Source organism: Chroicocephalus ridibundus, chromosome Z (assembly GCF_963924245.1).
Source record: "Chroicocephalus ridibundus chromosome Z, bChrRid1.1, whole genome shotgun sequence".
In the NCBI taxonomy this organism is placed as follows: Eukaryota; Metazoa; Chordata; class Aves; order Charadriiformes; family Laridae; genus Chroicocephalus; species Chroicocephalus ridibundus.
This window is the reverse complement of record NC_086316.1, coordinates 20,072,305-20,091,117: the sequence shown is the minus strand read 5'-3', so window position 1 is coordinate 20,091,117 and position 18,813 is coordinate 20,072,305. Positions and strand designations below refer to the sequence as shown.

Below are 18,813 nucleotides of genomic sequence, written 5' to 3'. Positions count from 1 at the left end.
AGAGCCATAAGAAGTGCTGGAAAGTCACACAAAGAAACTACTAAGTGGCTTATGGGAGAGTTTAGACAAGAGATTAGGCACATCTGTAGAACCATAAGTGGCAAAGACAACAATCTCTCCTCTGACTGACTGATGGACTCAAAGAGCCCATCCACAAAATACTTACGAAGCCACATTCTTCCCTGCAAGATAACTCAACTTTCCATTTGCCTGCAAGTTAGTTAAGGCTTGTACGAATTCTCTAAAAATGTAGCAGGGCCTTTTAAGCAGTTATTTCCATGCTAAGGAAAGTGGATCTAAGTCAGATCTAAGTAAGATCTTTCAGAATCAGCTGGCAGGCTCACTACAACAGAAAACACACTGTTATGTACTTGTGTATACATGGAAACCAACAGTGCATATAACAAACAATTCTACAGAATATGACATTCTGGCTAATACACTGCAGAACCTAAAATGCACATTTACGCTGAACAACCAGACACGATTTGCTGTTAAGGTAACTGTGATTCACATACCCACCTGAAAACCAGAGCTGCCAAATCAGCCAGTCTCCAAAACTGAACTCCGGGGAAGATACTTTAGCCCCCCGATGTCATGACATATGCGCACTTTCCAGTTCAGAAATGTGAAAAGCTCCTTTTCAGTCTAGAAAAGAGCAAGCACTGATTATTCTCCTGCTTTCACCAATGAATGACCTAACGGTTCTGGCATCAGCTGTGCTGGCTCCAAACCACCACCTCTCTCAGCCAGGACAGGGCTCCTTCGAGTACTCCACGGGGTGTGAGTAGGGGATGCAAAGAAAAAAAAAGATTACTCTCTCTTTCTTAATGTGCACTAAATTTAGTTTTCAAAGCAAGAAAGAGAATCACTTCCTTCACTCTGCAGAATTATGGTGATGTAAACACAGCGCTGTTGATTTTTTCACTTTCTTAATTTTATGGAACCAATCTCCCTCAAAGCAGGTTATTTATTATGTTGCCACCCTGGATGGAGGCCCATGTCTAAAAAAATTGTAATCTGCAAATATTTTTTAACGATTTTGTAAGTGCTGTAATTTTTCAAGCAACCTGTTTGGTTTAAACCACTGCATTTACAGGAAAATATTTTTTGTGCCTGTTGGTCCTGGTGAAACTTGCATTTTTCATGTTGCAGTTGGAGATCTAAAATACACTTAGGGAACATTATGTTACACTATACCTGTAGTTAAAACATCGTTTTCACTTTCTCCCTCATCACAGCAATCAATCCTAACATGTTTTTAAAATTAAAAAAAAGAAGAAGAAAAAAAATGTTTTTCTTAATCTGGATTCCAATCTGTTCCAAGAGCCAAAATTACAGCAATGGATTGATAATGCAGTATTTTCTTATGCAGGTTCTAATAAGATTGAATTTACGATTAATCACACTGCGCTATCCCCATAACCAAAACAACCTCTGAAATTGCAAGATCTCAGCAATATGTAAAAAGCAGCTCTGTTAACAAGATCTACAAAAGGGCTTTTTCCTTTACGTTTTGAAATTGTGAAAAATATAAAGGATATAATATCAATGAATGGACTAAAACAAAACAAAAAATAACTGAACATATCCTATCAAGCTATGAAGAAGATTAAATTAGACCAGAAGCACAATCTGGAACAATGGGAAATAAAACAGCACATGCACAGCAGTGGGAAATCTGCCATTGATATATTTTGGAGCAATGAATGTACAAAGGCTCAAGTTTAAATTGCGCAGCTAGTAACTAGTTCATTGTACCCCCTCTGTGCTTTAAAAATATTTTCCTAAGCAGAGCTACCCAAAGAATTCTTCAGATACATTTGTTTTGAATGTCTGTAATTTAACGCTATCACCAAACCCAGGTTAAAATAATATATTCCCATACAGATCAGGAGATTGTGTATGACATAGCTTTCCATGGAAAATTATGATTGAGCAGAAACATCGGGAATTAACAATTCTGTTCTTTACTCATTTTAGAAACATGAAATCTGACCAGAAAAACTTGCTTAATAAAGTAAGCTTAAAAGATACTGATCTTTTTTTTCCTCTACTTCCTGCAAAATTTTAGGAAAAAAGCCACTTCTACTCCAAAGTGTGACTCCTTGGAGAAAACACACATACAATATTTGCAATTACTAGGGAAAGCCCATTGCAAATTGAATTTATGACTTTACAAGTGAAAATACAGCAGCTGAACTAACAAAATCAGGCTGTGTTGATTTTGATTTTTTTTATAACTACCTCATATCAGTAAATTCTATGGCAGAAATAAATTTTATTTCATGTTACCTATCTGTTCTACTTTAAATACCAATGGCAATGCAGGAAGTTCATAAATGCGAATCCTCAGGAGGCTTACACGCATCACTGAGAACAGTAAAAAGAATGGTTACACATCTGCAGTCTGAACTTTGAGATGAATACAAGTAAATTGTGAATGCGCATTTTTCAAATGATTGCGCCCATTATTTTCCACTGACTCATGATTGTTGGCAGAAATGAATAATACATTTTAATATAGTCTAGAGATTCAGCAATCACAGATACACAGAGTATGTATGGGTATATATCCATCTTCTATGCATACATAATACTAAAGCTATAGGTTGTCATCTGTTTTTAATACTAAAACACCAAATAATTTATAATGCAGAACTGTAAAATATATATAGAACACTGCATCAATCATGTAAGAATACTAGTGCTGTTCAACATTTCTGTAAATCCTCCATTAAACTTAGATTTGAGACTGAATCAAAGACTTATATGGATCAAGTCATGGTTGCTTGGAACATTGAAAGAGAGACATAAAATGCTGTGCTATTTCATGTCAAGATTATTTGCAGTTCACTTCATTATTTCAAAGAATACAAGCGACTGAAATACAGTGCACTCAACATTAAAGCCAGTGCTTATTCGTTCTCTTTAATTCAGGAGGCAACTACTAAATGACAATTGGGAGATCAGCTGACAGGACTCCTAAATTATTTGACACAATCAGTACACTGCTAATGTAAGCAAAGAAAGAGCAGAGCCTTGTGCAGCTATTCAGTGACATTGTCAAATAAGAAGGAATTAACTATTTGAATACTAACGATGTCGTGCTTTGCATTTCTACATTCCTTATCAAGCTTCATAATGTACCATAAGTCATTAGTCAAGATAACAACCATGACTTATTCTGTATGGAAAACACACAGAAAAACGAAAATTCAACCATTCTGTCCTACACGGTGCCTGAAAGTATAAAGTCCATGTGTCACCTAAAACCACTCTGTAGCAAAGTAAAACTTTACCAAACTAAAGAAACACCACGTGAGAAAGTGTGTGTGAGTGTACGCATTGTCCTTGTCTTTACTCGTGCAAGACTTGTGAGACATGCATTTTTAGGAGAATTGAACATAACATTCAGGAAATTAACGGTTACGTATGATTCCAAATCAACTTCAGAAGGAAGTGATCCATACAAACCTGCACAATACTTTGCTTTAACAACAGTTTACTCCAGGTACAATTTGAAAAGTACTGTGCCGTAAAAGCATTCACAACTTCCAAAGTCTTTTGGCAAAGGCAATGAATATTCAACATCTGCAGGGACTGTTGCAAGTTCATGAACTACAGAAATAAAAAAGATACCTTCTTTTGGTAGCCTAGTTCTTGTGTAAAAATCCAAAAATAATACACCCTAGTAACAGCATCTACAAAGAACCAGATACTTGGCCCTGGAGTAAGACAAAGCAGCAAAGGGCTTATGGCAACTACGACTGCTAATGCAGGCTCCAGCACTTATATTAGGATGAAATCAAGCATAGCAGAACTCAGCCTTTCCAAACCACGCGTTGGTTTGGGGGGAGGTGGGGAATTCTGTGTCAACATCTTTAATAAAGCAGATGTGACTCATTGCACTCTCATTTAAAATCAGAAACCGAGGTCTCTCCTTTTTCCACTGAATCAATGGCAGCAGCACTGGGGCAATGATCTTTCATAAATTTCTGCTCTCCGTACAATCACTTCATTTAAATTGTAGTATCTGACAGTGCAGTTTTGGGACGCAGTGCTCAAATCCTGGCTTTAGTTTGTCTCCTTAATGCCATGCAACACCCTTATTCACCTTCTGCAGTGGCACTGATCAAGAAAAATGTTGAATTAATTTAATCAGTATACCATCCCCATAAATCTTCCTAAGCTGCTTTTTTTCATTGAAGAACACATTTCATTTATAACTGTTGTTTCAATAAACCAAGTAATATGAGGTATCTTTGCTCAATATATTCTGAATGCTGAAAGCATCTGTTAGGTCACATTGGGTTTTGGGTTTTTTTAATTATTATTTTTAGGATGAGAAAAAGGCGTTTTTCAAGCACTTCCCTGCATCTTTCATTTTCTCATTTAAGTTCCTCAATCCAAATTCAATAATCATCCATTAGAATTTCAACACCTTGTAGTCCTATAGTGGTCTGTTCAATTACTTTTAGAAATATCCTGGAAAGAACTAATGCCAAACAGTATTCTCTTAAGTTTGTAACATTCAAATGCTGCATTTGAAGTTAGAAATTTAGAACTTGCCTCATTTACATTTGCCTGCCAAAATATATATCCTGCATTTTGTCCCATGATGATTTTTTGCTTCATGTGAGCTTTAATTGGAAATTCAAGGGAAAACTCCCCTGTAAGTAACATTCCCTGCAAGGGTCACAGTATGTCAAGTGTATCCACCATTTGTGTGAAGTCTACACACTGCCCTGCTCACATGTGGGAGGCCTGTTTTCTCTGCAACGAGGGTCAAACCACTTTCCTACTCCGTCCTCCACCTGCACCCTTTTTTTTCCCCCTCTTTTTTACCTTTTGGACAACCAACTCTACTGTCCCATCCTCTGCGCACTGAAATTCACTAGGACATTCAGTGGCTAAACTCTTAACAAACTGTAATACTCCAGATTTCAAAGTGAAACTTCCCGTTGATGCAAAGTGGGTTTTGCTCACGGTCAGGAACTGGGGCACCAGCGGGTAACCAGCACTACAATTCCATGTGGGAGATGAGTCAGCCTTAGGCAGAGCATATATCTGCACATATTGTGGCCATGGGCCAAAACCCCAAACCTTGGACTCAAAAACTCACTCACGAGAACACAATCTCCTTGTCACTCAGACCAGCCCACTTTCATTTAAGACTACTTGATGATTCACACAAATTTGACTGTATACATATATTTGTGCATCCAGTCAAATGTAGGCAGGTATTTACTTTTAAAGCAAACAAATACTATTAAAAAGCACTTAATTTTACTGCAAATATTAACTTCTCTCATAATTAGCAATGACACTTGACCATTAACATCTATGCAAATATATTTTGATAAAGCTAAAATGAAGAAAGGACAAAAACTTGACAATTTTTCATACTTTATTCCCTAGACATAGCCTATGATGTTATTTGTAAAAATTCTTTGAAGTAGTGTAAACTACTGTAAATTTAAGCAGTGTCAAACAACAACCTTTTATTTCAGTTACAGTTTGGTGGAAACTGGAAGATTTAGTGAAGAACAGCTAAATTATTCTCCAGAAACATCCATGCCCCTGTGATCAGAATGTAGTCTTCTGAAACTGTCATTATTTTTCCATTTGAGAAATCAGAAATAGACTGCAACTGTACTTCCACCGCTACCTACAATACTGCTATCCAATACTACTTGTTTTAAATGACACAGGCAGTGGATACGACCCAGTATTAGTGCTCAGTTGTGCAGATATTAGTGCTCTAACAAACGCGTGGGATGAGATGATGGCAGGAGTGCCAACTATTGAAGTGGTAATATTATTTTACACTGTAACATTGTTGGTGGCTTCTTTCAGAGATTCCTAAAACCCCTTACAAACACTGAATTACGTTTTTGAAACTATGTTAAAAAATAAACCTCACTACATCAAAACCCACAAGGTTACAAAACTGATGCATGGGACATTCATTTGCTTGTACTGATTTTGATACACTAATGTTTTACAAAAGGATATCTACCTCATGCAGGGCAAAACCAGAACTTCTCAGAAATATCATGTGGCTATTCCCCTTTCTTCTTTTCCCCCATCCAGCATTTAGCTAGTATTGTTTACTTTAGTCTGTCCAAGCCCTGTAGTGAATGGAAGATCCTTTGTACCTTTACTGCTTTTTCAAGGATGCCCATCAGTATTGTCCAAGTGTTTCACAAACATTCATTAATTCGTTCACAATCCCCATTACAAGATGAGAGCGCATTATTATCCCCGTTCAGAAATTGGAAACAGTGACAAAGGGACTTATGGGAAGCCACAGAATAACACACCAGAAGGGCCAGGATCAGAAACAGGACATGGGAGTACCCGCCTATCTGTCCCTATCTCCAGACTGTGCTGATCGCTGCCAGAAGCGGGAGACAGCTCTTACTCCAGTTCATTTCTTCTACATATCAGACGCTGAAAGGCTCAATGTAGACAACCTAAATGTGAAAGCATACAGCTTTCATGGGTACCTGCTATATAATGATTTGGGTTTCATACTTAGCACCATGCAAAGCCACCGTCACAGAAGCAGAGACACAGGCTAGTCAGTGTTGCCTTGTCTGTATTAATTATAATGTCTCCTCGCAGCGTTTCACAGAAATACACAGAACAGTTGAGGCTGGAAGGGACCTCTGAAGGTCATCTGGTCCAACCTGCATGCTCAAGTAGCACCAGCTAAAGCCAGTTGCTCAGGACCATGTTCAGATGTTTTTTGAATATCTCCAAGGATGGAGACTGCACCACCTCCTTGGGCAAGCTGTGCCAGTCCTTGGTCCCCCTCACAGTGAAGAAGTGTTTCCAGATGTTCAGAAGGAACCTCCTGTGTTCTAGAGTGTGCCTGTTGCTCCTTTTTCTGTTGCTGGGCACCGCTGGAAAGAGCCTGGCTCCAACCTCCTTGCACCCTCCCTGCAGGTATTTATATTATTGATGAGGTCTCACCCTGAGCCTTCCTCCTCTAGGCTGAACAGTCCTAGATCTCTCAGTTTTTTCTCATGTGAAATGCTCCAACCTCATAGTCATTTTTGCGGCCCTTTGTTGGACTCTGTCCAGCATGTCCACGTCTCTCTCATAGTGGGAACCCCAGTGTTGAGTAGCGGGGAAGGATCACTCACTCACTGTTGACTCACTGCTGGACATACTCTGTCCAGTGCAGCCCAGGATACCATTGGCCTTTGCCAAAAGGGCACACTGGTCTCCTGTGTTCAAAGTGGTATCCACCAGGATGACCAGCTCCTTTTCTGACAAGCTGCTTTCCAGCTGGGTGGCCCACAGCATATATTGGTGTGGGGGGTTGTTCCTCCCCAGGTACAGGGCTCTGCACTACTCCGCCCACTTCTCCAGCCTGTTGAGGTCCCTCTGGTTGGCAGCATGACCCTCTGGCGTATCAGCCACTCCAACCAGTTTTGTGTCACCTGCAAACTTGCTGAGGGTGCACTTCATCTCATCATCCAGCTCATTAATGATGATGTTAAACAGGACTTGACCCCTGGGATACACTGCTAGTCACTGGTCTCCAATTAGACTTTGTTCCACTGGTCATGACCCTCTAGATGTGTCCATACCGCCAGTTGTTGACCTATGTCACTGACTGCTCATCCAGCCAGTACACAAACGGCTTCCCTGTGAAGATCTTATGGGAGACAGTATCAAAGGCCTCGCTGAAGCCTAGGTAGACACTAACCACTGCTCTCCCCTCATCTACCAGGCTAGATATTTCATCATAGAAGTCTATTGAGTTGGTCAAGGCTGACTTCCCCACCATGCTCACTACTACTGATGATTTTCTTGTCCTTCATGTGCCTGGAAATGGTTTTCAGGATTAGCTGCTTGAGCATCTTCCCAGGAACTGAGGTGAGGCTGACCCGCCTGTAGTTCCCTGGGTCCTCCTTCTTGCCCTTCTTGAAGATGGGGGTGACATTTGCTGTCCTCCAGTCTTCAGGTACTTATCCCTGTCACCATGACTGATCAAAGACTATTGAGAGTGGCCTCACAATGACATTTGCCAGGTCCCTCAGGACCCATGGGCGCACATCATCAGGGTCCATGGATTTACGTATGTTCAGTTAGCTGAAGTATTCCTTGTCCTGATCCTCTTCCACCAAGGGTACATCTTCCTTGCTCCAACCTCCCCTCATTGAAGGCCAGTCTTGTGAGAAAACACTGAGGCAAAGAAGGCATTCAGTACTTCAGCCTTTTCCATGTTCTGTGTAACCAGGTCCCCTGTACCATTTCTTTACCCTGTTATCTATGTTCCTTCCAGCTCCATTAACAAATGAGCCAAGGCTATCAGCTAAACATCCCTGACCACCATGCAATCTGCCAAAAAGGGGAAAAGTGAAGACACCACAAAATGGCTCTCCCATTTTTTAATTTAAAAGCACCTGACTTCGTGACAACCACAAATCTTTTAACTATTCATGTAATTTCCAGTGATGGCTTTTTTCTTTGAAGGAGTTTCAATCAAAAGAAGACACCAAGTTCTCCACTTCTGGCACATGATGAGCTATCTGTGCAGTGCACAGTCCTGTGGGAGGGCTCCCCTAGCATTACACAGGACCACTGAGGGGACTAAGGAAGACTAAGTACACCACGGGAGATACATTCAGCCTCTAGCACCTTCAAACTGTGAAAGTGCTGGAGCTGTTCAGGAAAAGGATGAATCTTTTTCATAATGAAAAACGTTAGGCATTGTTAGATCTCCGTATTACAAAAAGATGTTGGTATTGACAATTCTGCTACTGCAATTCCCTAATATATTTTCTGCTCATTTTATAGGTGGATAAGTGAAAAGAATTAGATAATTTATTCAAGACCACATGGTGCTAGAACCAGGTTTAGCTGGTATGTGCTTGCATACTTATGCTCCATCCGGTGAGCCAAGGCTGTTCTTTTTCCTCAGAAAGGTGTCAAGGACAGGCATAAGAAATACTTTTTTTAAACAGCTGTTTAAGGAAAGATGAGGGAATATTTTATTTATTTCAGTTCAACCATTTATCTAGAAACAAAACATTTCCTTGGCAGATAAGTAATCTGCAACATTCCACCAGGCTGAAAAGCTCAGCTTCACCTTACTCCTCTACAGTGTGTCTCATGTCACAGAAATATATGCCTTTGTAGAGTCTATTTTGTATTCCTCTTTGTTTGACAATACTCGCTTTTATGTGAAATATTTCTGTCATGAAAAAAATTTGCACGAATTCATCTTTTTGTGTCCTAACTTCAATTTTCAAGCCATGTTTTCTCCCTTGTCTTTGTTAAATAGCATGAAAATTGCACAGTAAAAGAATTGGAGACTCAACAGATCTTTTTACATTACATCCTTAGATACATATCAGTTTTGCTGTTTCATGCAGTCTTGTTTGGTTGGTTGCTTGGTTTTTAATGAGGAAATAAAAGTCTATTTCTGAATAAAAAATACTAAAATCTGATATGCAAGTATACTTGCTTTTGTCAAACTTTACTCTTAAAACATGGTACCTTAATTAGAAGCACACTTCATTGACAAGACTGCGGACTAACTTAACAATTAATCTCACTGACAAAGTAAAAACAACCCTTTTACACCCATTAAAACCCAAACCAAAACAAAAAACCCCAAAACAAAACAACAAGAAACTCTCAGTAGTGCAGGGCTCTTCCTTGCAATGTTCAAAACCCATAAATGTTAATACTCTTAAAAATATATTCAGATCCTTTTAATAAAGTTGGAGCGTATTTTATATACGATAACCAACTTACAGTCATTGCTGATATTTTTCATACAAATTCACTTTTTTTTTTTCACATAACCGTGCTCTAGATTCAATGCTTTCATAAAGAACATTTTAAAACAACAACTTTCTAACGTTGCTCCGTCAACCTGGTTTCTCATCTGGATTTTAACACTTGCAAAAAACGTGTAGCCTAGATCTGGAGGTTCTTTAAGGCTGAGCTTAACAATCAGACTTGGAATAGAGACTATAAAATGAATTTTTGGAGTGGAAAATTGCCAGAAGTCTCTCCTACACTCTGTTGCTCTTTCTATAATTCCTTACAGAGAGGAATTAAATTGTGAAATGAACAACTAAACTCAGTGGAAAAGAGAACTAGACTGTCTCGGTACAAAGAATAAGGGACACACACCCAGATGAAGAGCATCCACCGACAACACTGTAGGGAAGCAGTGGGCATGCAGTTGTGGATTTATGTCAGCATGTGTAGGAGTATCCACGGTAGTGTTAATCTAGATAGCACGGTTAAAAATAGCAGTGAAGACAGATGAAAGCAGACTTCAGCATGGCTTAACAATCTGTCCAGAAGGCCTGGACAGCCCTCTCTTAAGTCTAGGCTGGCATGTCTTCACATCACATACAGATCAAAGCTAGTACAGATCTGTCTGCATGTCCTGCAATCGCACTACTCGATTGCAGTGTAGACACATCCAGAAATAGTGCTACTGTAGATACTTTCATCTAAAAACTGCATTTGCAAAAAGCAAAGCCTGGGAACATACCGTAAAGCATATGGGACCTGATGAGGAACACATGCTGGAGAGAGTGTCCATTTTGCTAAACTGTATTAGCAGGGCTAATTCCTCCCCCTACACAACCTGCTTCCCTTGTACTCCTGGAGGACACAGTAACATGTGCTGGTCAGCCCTTCCTGTGGGGATTCACTGAGTTGGGCCAGATTAACCTCATCCTTGAGGCACAGCGACTCACCCAGCTTTACTGTCTAATGAAGAGACACTGTTAGACTCCACAGGCAGCTGTGTCACCTGTAAATGGCGCTCATTCCTCTTCATAAAGTACTAACGCCAGATGTCGGAGCTCTAACCATTAGTTATCTGTTTCAAGGTCAGTCCTTTGAGAAGAACATCAAGATACTAACAATGCCTTCATCCACTACTGCTGCTACCAGGGGCAGAAGCTACGGTGATGCAGAAACCCAGGAGATGATAAAGTCCTTCAAACTCAGGACCGCCTCCCCTCAAACAGTGGTGTGCTGTACAGCTGCAACACTACGTCCTCTACAAACTACTACAGACACTACACCCTCTCAGGGAGGGCTAACTACCATTTGTCCAGCAAGTGACCAAGCGGATTTACGCACATTCTTAAACTGACTGCGTAAGGAATGATTCACTCCAGGGAGATTCTGTGTGCATTTTGCTAAATCACATCCAGAAGACAAGTTAAGAAGGAATGCAGTTCTTCAGCACGCTTAGCTGCCTTATGAGGAGAGTATAAAGACACACAAGCTGGTGTTGACTCAGACAGTTAAAGTTCTGGTCAGAATCAGATCACAGCAGCGGGGATTACATATGGGCTAATCTACCACGGGAAGAAGCGAGCTAGTGAAATACAGAAAATTCTGGGCGCAGGGATAAAAATCCCATGCTGCTGCCTGTCTCTCTGTGGAAACCTTGAGCACGTGCACAGTCGTGCTCTGCTTCGCCGCCTGGCCCTGGGCATCTCGGCACTCAATCACAGCTAAACCTCCCATCATCGGGCAGGGCTGTTCCAGCCATTTCATCTCAGATCCGATTCATGAAGCGCTTCACTAGGAAGGGCAGGGAGGCAACAGTTAACTCCTCCGCATAGGGACCATCACATTAAAGAGCAGAAACACAGTTTCCATTACACTGTTTGCCAATGTGCTTCATCTATGACCTTCAAGAACAACTCTAAAGAAGTGGGTGAAAGTTTAATTGCTGTCTGTTCAGTCTCAGAGAACGATAGCTAAAGTTGCCAAGCATGGTGTGAAACACCTACCCATTAGACTGACATTATCAATGCTTTTGAAAGCACTACCCAGCAGCTGAGATGATTGCTAAATCTGTGTCATATACAGCAGTAGCAGATTCATAATGCTGAAAAATAAGTAATGATTTTATACTAATCTCTCAGATACTGGTTCTCACAAAACTCTGTTCCAAGAAACGTTGTATTGAGCTATTTGTAAACAGAGGCTTCCTGAATCTAGAATTAAGAGTCAACTTATCACCAAAAGCAGTATCATTACTATTTATCAAAAATACAACATGGGACACTAACACAAAGGAACATGTTGAACTAAATGCAAAACCTCCAACCATTAATTTCTGGAACTGCACCATGCGCTCTGTAACACCGTATTACAAATGTAGTTCTCTTTTAAGATGCAACTAATTGCTTTGACAGCATTTTTTCCAAGATCTGGCCTGTTCAATCATAAAAGCAACTACTCTTAGCATTATCAGACTTTAAAAGGTAGTTCTCTTTTACCTACGGAAAAGATAAAATGCCATATGCAGATAACTAATACAAAGACGTATACAGAGGAATACAAACAAACTCCTAAAATTTATGCTATCAAATTGCTTTAAGCAAGCATCACACCAAGACGTTGTAGAAGGTGTCATATTCAAAAGGACAGTGAAAAGCCGAGTCCTCCTTTTTCTAACCTGTTGTTTGTTCCATGGGTACACTGCCTCACTCCATTCACGCCTACCACAAGGATGACCATTAACTTAAACATGAACAATGTTTGTCAAGGGGCCCAGGTAACTATGATTCTGCAGATACGAAGTGAAAAGCATTGGCAGAGTTCAAGATGACGGTATTTATTCAAAGTTCCTTACATTTAGCTGCCATAAATGCCTTCACCTCTAATTCAAAATCTGGTTTAGGTTAATGAAAAGCAAATAATTAATGATGTAAGTATAACTCAATTTCCTGGTGATTCCATTCTGTAACTCAACGTAAGTTTTTGCCCACATCCTAGCAACAAGCACAAATATTGTGCTTTATCCAGTTCTCAACATATGAGTTTGCAAAATGATAATATCCCAGTATTTAACATAATTAGGACACATACCTTAAGACTCTCTGAATGTGCAGGAGGAGAAATGAGCACAAAACTTAGGCTGAGCACATCAGAAGTGTGGGTCACGGAATGTGGCATGCAGCTTATTTACCTTGCTAGCACTCCTGTTTCTGTGTGCAGTATATTTACTGGTTTTATTTTGCTTTATTTTGTTTGGGGTTTTGTTGTTTTGGTTTTTTGTTGTTGTTTTGGTTTTAAAAACATCTTGGACACAGCATTTACAAATATTCAAATAAATCTCTCAACATGCTGACAACTTCAATATTTAAAATCTTGAGCCAATTCAAAAGCAATTCTTAGGCCCTTCATAAATTTACTACTGTGACTCAACTGGAACTGACAGCGCAGCACACGAAAGGCAGAACATTTACAGTTGTATTTTAGCAAAGGAGAACACGAGATACCTATGTGCATGTATAAACATACTTGCAGTTATACATTCTTAAGTCTGGACAGTTAAACGTACTTTCTATTTCTTAAGAAAAAATGCCAGCCAGTGTGGCCAGACCCAGCAGAAGAGCTACATGGATGAATAACCAGCAGAGCAGTATCGCTTCAAATCATAATCATGTGCACACCCTTGTCGCGCACATGTGAGAAAGCTATGCAGCACAGCCTGATTTTTACTCACAGACGTAAACAAGTTTGCTAAAATGGGGGGGTTGAAGGGAAGTGTTAAGTTCCTGATTAGAATTTAATTTTGAATGGTAAGTTCCAGATTGATACAGTAACAATAAAACAGACCGGGGGGAGAGCGGGGAGGGTTTATACACAAGGAGAGGTCATGTAACACACTGTATTGAGTTTAAAAGATAAGTGAGACAATGCCTTTTTCTCCAGTATAAACAAAGAAAAATAATGCCAGCAGTTTGACTGCAAACAAGAACTGGGGAGGAAACGGAACTGAAAAGGAAACGCTTACAGCAAACCTTCCAAACCTAATGCTATGATTTAACCAGGAAAAAAAAACACATTTTCAAGCATTATTCAGTAATTCTTTATAAACTGCAAATCAACCACATTCATATTCAAAATAAGCCTTTCTAAATGCTCCTTAACATACAGGAAAATATACCTAGTGAAGAGTTGCCCCAACTGCCAAACTATGACAGCGGAATTGTACTTCTCTTTGATACCTCTATGATCTTCAGATCTCTGAATCACTTGGAATTTTACCTTAGAAGATGAAATTACAGTTCCACCTTAGACAGGTAAGCAGCAGGTCATATTTTTACCACAATAATTAATTAATTACTTTTCTCCCCTTCAGTTGCAAACTCTCTTGAGACCTTAAATCAATAAGGTATCTGATGCACATGTTCTATTTTCTTGTTTCCAATGGTTCTACTGCGCATATAAATCCATTCTATAACCACATTTGCATTTAAAGAGAAATTCCCCTGTGTTTACTATGCACCTGCTCCATGTAAGCCTATCTTCTCTCCCTCCTTTGAGAAACAGACAGATCTGCCAGAAAAAGAGAGAGCACAGACACAACACTCCTCCAAGTCCTCTTGCCAATTGTCTAAGCATTATTTCCTTTAGTTTAGTTATGGTCTTATTCTGACAACAGTTGAAAAGAACAACTACTCACCCTTCCAAAATCTAATACTTCTCAACTTTTTTTAACATATTTTTCATCTTGACAATGAACATATGTATTTCAACTGGACAAAATCACTGTGTTTTCTAAGCAATACACAGTAAAGCATTGGCAAACGGGTTCCTTACAAAGACTTTCACCTGGAAAATATGAACTTCATTTCACTTAGCATTAATTAACACGGCTGAATAAGGAAGGATGAGAATATTCTCCTTCTGGCATTTTACCTTCAACTGTAACCTGAAATAGATGTAGGCCTACCTAATAAAACTGAAATAAAAATGGCAATTGTTCCCTTCTCTTTCCCTCCTCGCTCCCGTAAACATGCTTGTGATTCATGGGTTGCTTCTGGAGCTCTGTGCATGTAATCAGAGACAGACAGGGGTGGAAATAAAGCTCTGCTGTACATCCCATCTAGTCAGCTGAAACATTAAAAAAAAAGGGTGAGGAGAGATAACATGCTGCACCCCACAAAGGCCACTGGAACTACTGGTGCTTGTGCTTGTGAGGTGCAGCATCACCACTCCACGCATACATGACATTAAATGATGCCAGGACCACGAGTACCATCATCCCTGCACTACTGCCAACGTGACTTTTGTGCTCCTGTTGAGTCACCCCACCAGCCTTGCCCCTGGCTGTGCTCCCCTTTCTTGCTGGCATCTCACACAGTGTGGAGGCAGCACTTCCCACGTGTCTCCATTTCAGAGGATAGAAACTAGAGCGGCCGCAGCAGGGCTGTCACACTTTCCCCTTCCTGGTTCTAATCAGGCAAGTGTCCAAGCAGGATGGGTCTGCTGCAGGTGTAGAGACAACAGGGGCCTGGGACATCCTGGAAGAGGACTGCGTGAGAAGGAGAGCTGTACCAGTGCAGGCAAGTGGTATCCCACCTCAGGTACGTGTTGGAAGAATTATTCTTGGACCTATGGAGTTCGCATGGGGACTGGTTTCGGATCCCAGCAAGACCAGACAATTGGGAAGCAGAGGGGCAGTAAGAAACACTTCCAAGCTTCTTGAAGCTCTGCGGATGCCTTGTCAAAAAGTGGTTACAAAATTTGTAGATATTTGGGATTATGGTTTTCCAGACATGAAAAAAATAAATGCAAAGTGACCTATCGCTCACTCACAGTATTCAGGGGAGGGACTGCATCTCCAAAGGTACCACTCAGTCACCTTCTCCAACCAGTCTACCTTTTACACACAGCTCTTTGTAAACTCAGAAGCTGCCCCTGAAGAAATCACACCATACTTACTTACCACGTTGCTGTCTTGACAGATTCTAGCTAATATAATTGACTATCTTCTATAGGACTTCCTTACCTGAAAGACTGTCCACCTCCTTATGCCAAAATGACACTTAAAGTATTTTGAGTAGCCCACACTGGATTACACACTCAAACAAGGCGGTTTTTTAACAGGCTGGTCTCTTACAGGCTCCTTGGATTTGGAGATAACTCTTCAATGAACCCTTCTTCTGATATAATTCTATTTTACCCACTTTTTCAACAAGCTACAAGCCACATTTGCTTTGTACGGCACATTGAGTCAATGACACAGATCAGAAACGACAAAGATCTGAAAAATGAATGAACTGCTGGTTTAAGATACCATTAGTGACTGAGTGAAGTGGAACAGTCAGTTTGCATAAGTCAGTCTTTGACACAGGAAAACACAGAAAAATGAAATATACCACACCTTACAAAGGGAGCCTTTTCACACCAGGCATGGGCACTATGCCTATGTGTTAACTGAAGGAATACCTAAAGGAAAAGCTACTATACCATTTTGGAACTATAGTGGTGAGGCAAGTCTCTTCTTGACAACTGGACAGGTCAAATTCTAATTGTTTTATTCACATGAAAACCCCTTCTCACTGTGTTTTAACTCCCTCCTGAGCGACCCCTCAAACCTGCTCTCAAGACCAGGTTTCCAGCTTAGGTGCGAAATATGGGTGAGAAAAATCCAAAATATGGTGACAGTATGGCACCAGGCATGCTCACAGGCTTAGCAGTACAAAGAGAGAAGTGGCAGCCCATGAGCTAGTCGCAGAGGATTTTTAGGGTGAAGAAGCTCATGTTTACGGGTGGCAGTAAGGCAACGGGTCTTATTATTTATGGCTCGTTAGGTGTACATGCAGTACATACATACATCAAATTCAGTAAGGGCAGGACACTATCAAAGTCTGCTACAGCACACTTAAATACATGCACATCATTCAACATAATTCCTGACTGCAGGATCAGAGTTATTTGCACAAGACAGAAAGTAATTTGGGTCTTCCTATGCTACAATTGTATCCCTTTCTTCAGCCATTTAAATTTCACAAAAACGTCCAACAATCAAGTGATTTCCTCCAGAATAATTTTTTTTTAAACTTTTTAAGCTACCTTTTGCATTTGGATCACTGAGGTGTACAATGAGGCCATGCTTCCAAGATTTTCTATGGAACCATAGGCACTAGCAGTTTTTTGGTGGGTTCTGGGGTAGGGGAGCTTTTCGAGAAGCAGTTATGACTGATTAATATCTCTTTCTAAGAGCTGTGGCTTTAAGCCAACCATTGAAAGTGCCTTGAGGTGGTAACACTGACAATGAGGACTGAGACCATTTAGGAGCTCGTTTGTATCCAGCACCATCAGGACCTGATCCTCGAGCTTATCTTCATACGAATTGCATTTGCTCGCATAAAAGCGCTCACTGATACGGGTACGAAAACGGCTTGATCCCTGGTGCTGCAAAAACACGATCTTGGGCTGACCCAAGCGTAAGCCGAGGCACAGTTTTTCTACCAGACAACTTTGCCGCCCCACAGTTACGAACATGCAACTCCTACTTGATTTCCTTCCAGACGTCGGTGGGGCAGGAGGGTGCTGAAGGCTGTGTCCCCCCCGCCGGGGTGGCGGGGCTCCGAGCGGAGCGGAGGCGGATTTTGCGCCGGCTGCGGGTGTCAGCGGCTCTCGCTGCGCTACGCGGGGGTTTCGCGGCGGCACTCCGCGGAGCTGACATCACGTATGTGCTCAGCCCCAGCAAAACCCCCCGCGCTCAGCCCTGATTTCATGCGGAAAGCACTTCCCCGGAGCGGGATGGCAGGGGCCGGGGCTCGCTCCCCGCTCCCGCCCCCCTCCCCGGCCGCCTCTCCCCCCGCTCCCGCACCCCCCGGGGACGGCCCGCAGCGGCACCGGGCGCCTCCAGCGCTACCCGCATCCCCCGCGGGGGACCCCGGGCCCGGCTCCGCGCCCCCCCCCCCCCCGCCCCGCGCCGCCCCCGGGGGGACGGCGTTATCGTCGGCAACAAAGCCCCCCTCCCGCTCCTCTACTCTCCGCTCCCCTCGCCTCGCCTCACCTCACCCCTCCGCTCCGCTCGGCCGCGGCCGTTTCACGGCAGCCGCGGGGTGATGGAGACGGGGGAAGGACCCAGGTGCCGCCTCTCGGCTGCCGCCCCCCGCCACTCCCCGCCGGTGCAGGCAGCGGCCCGGCTCCCGCCGCCCCGCCCTCCGCCCCTGCCCTTCCACCGGCCAGCGGCCGGCAGGGACGGGAGGGGGCTGGCCCCGCCGCACGCCGGGCTCCTCGCCCGGCCCGGCCCGGCGGGCGCGCTCCCGGGGGCGGCACTCACCCGCCCCGCCGCGCCCGCGCCTCCTCGCGCCGCCGCCGCGACGGAGGCCTGCTGCGTCACAATGCCGGTCTCGGGGCGCGGGGGGCGCTGCCACGTGACCGGCGGCGGAGGGGGGAGTGGGGGGGGGGGGCGGGCGGTACGGGAGGCGCCCCCCACCCCCCGGTGCGGGGGGGAGAGGAGTCCGCGGGGGCCCTGGTGGCCGCCGGGGGTAGCCCTGCGCCGCCGGGAGCCCCCGGGCGAGCGGTCGCCCCGCGGTTGCCGGCGGTGGGTGCCTTCTTCCGCCCCCGCGGGTTTTACGCACGTGTCAAGCGCTGCCCCGTCGTCGTCAAACCCTGAGCGCCTGGCACTAAAAATACCTGAAAATACGGCGTTCAATCCGCTCACATCTGTTTAAAATAAAAACTTGGTGGATTTGGGGGTGGGTTGTTAGGGTTTGGGGTTTTTTTAATTTTTTTTTTTTTTTTTGGTCTGCTATAAAACCTGGAAAGCGTCGGTGCTTCCCGCCCGTTCACGCCGACAGAGACGGTGGCACCCTGGAACACCTTCCCCCTGAGCGGGTCTCGTCTGCCTTGGCGAGAAACCCCCGTTGCCTCCTCCGGTGCGGAGGGTCCGCGGAGGTGCAGAGGGTGGTCCTGCACCAGCCGCCCTGAGCGCTCGCTGAGGTGGCCAGAAACTGTCCGGCTGCTCCTCAGGGGCTGCCTGGGAAAAGTCCT

The 18,813-nt window shown here is 43.0% G+C and overlaps 1 protein-coding gene across 5 annotated transcripts in view; it reads right to left on the bottom strand.

The window, feature by feature from the left end:
• SNCAIP (synuclein alpha interacting protein) overlaps positions 1-18,153 on the bottom strand; it is a 91,197-nt gene extending 73,044 nt beyond the window's left edge. For 3 of the 5 annotated variants that reach the window (XM_063320793.1, XM_063320799.1, XM_063320797.1), the window contains exons 1-2: positions 17,831-18,094; positions 523-648 (exon numbers count right to left, since the gene is read on the bottom strand). The gene's annotated coding sequence lies outside the window, so the exon portion shown is untranslated. The other 2 variants (XM_063320795.1, XM_063320794.1) reach the window with 2 other exon arrangements.
• Between the last annotated feature and the right edge of the window lie 660 nt (positions 18,154-18,813).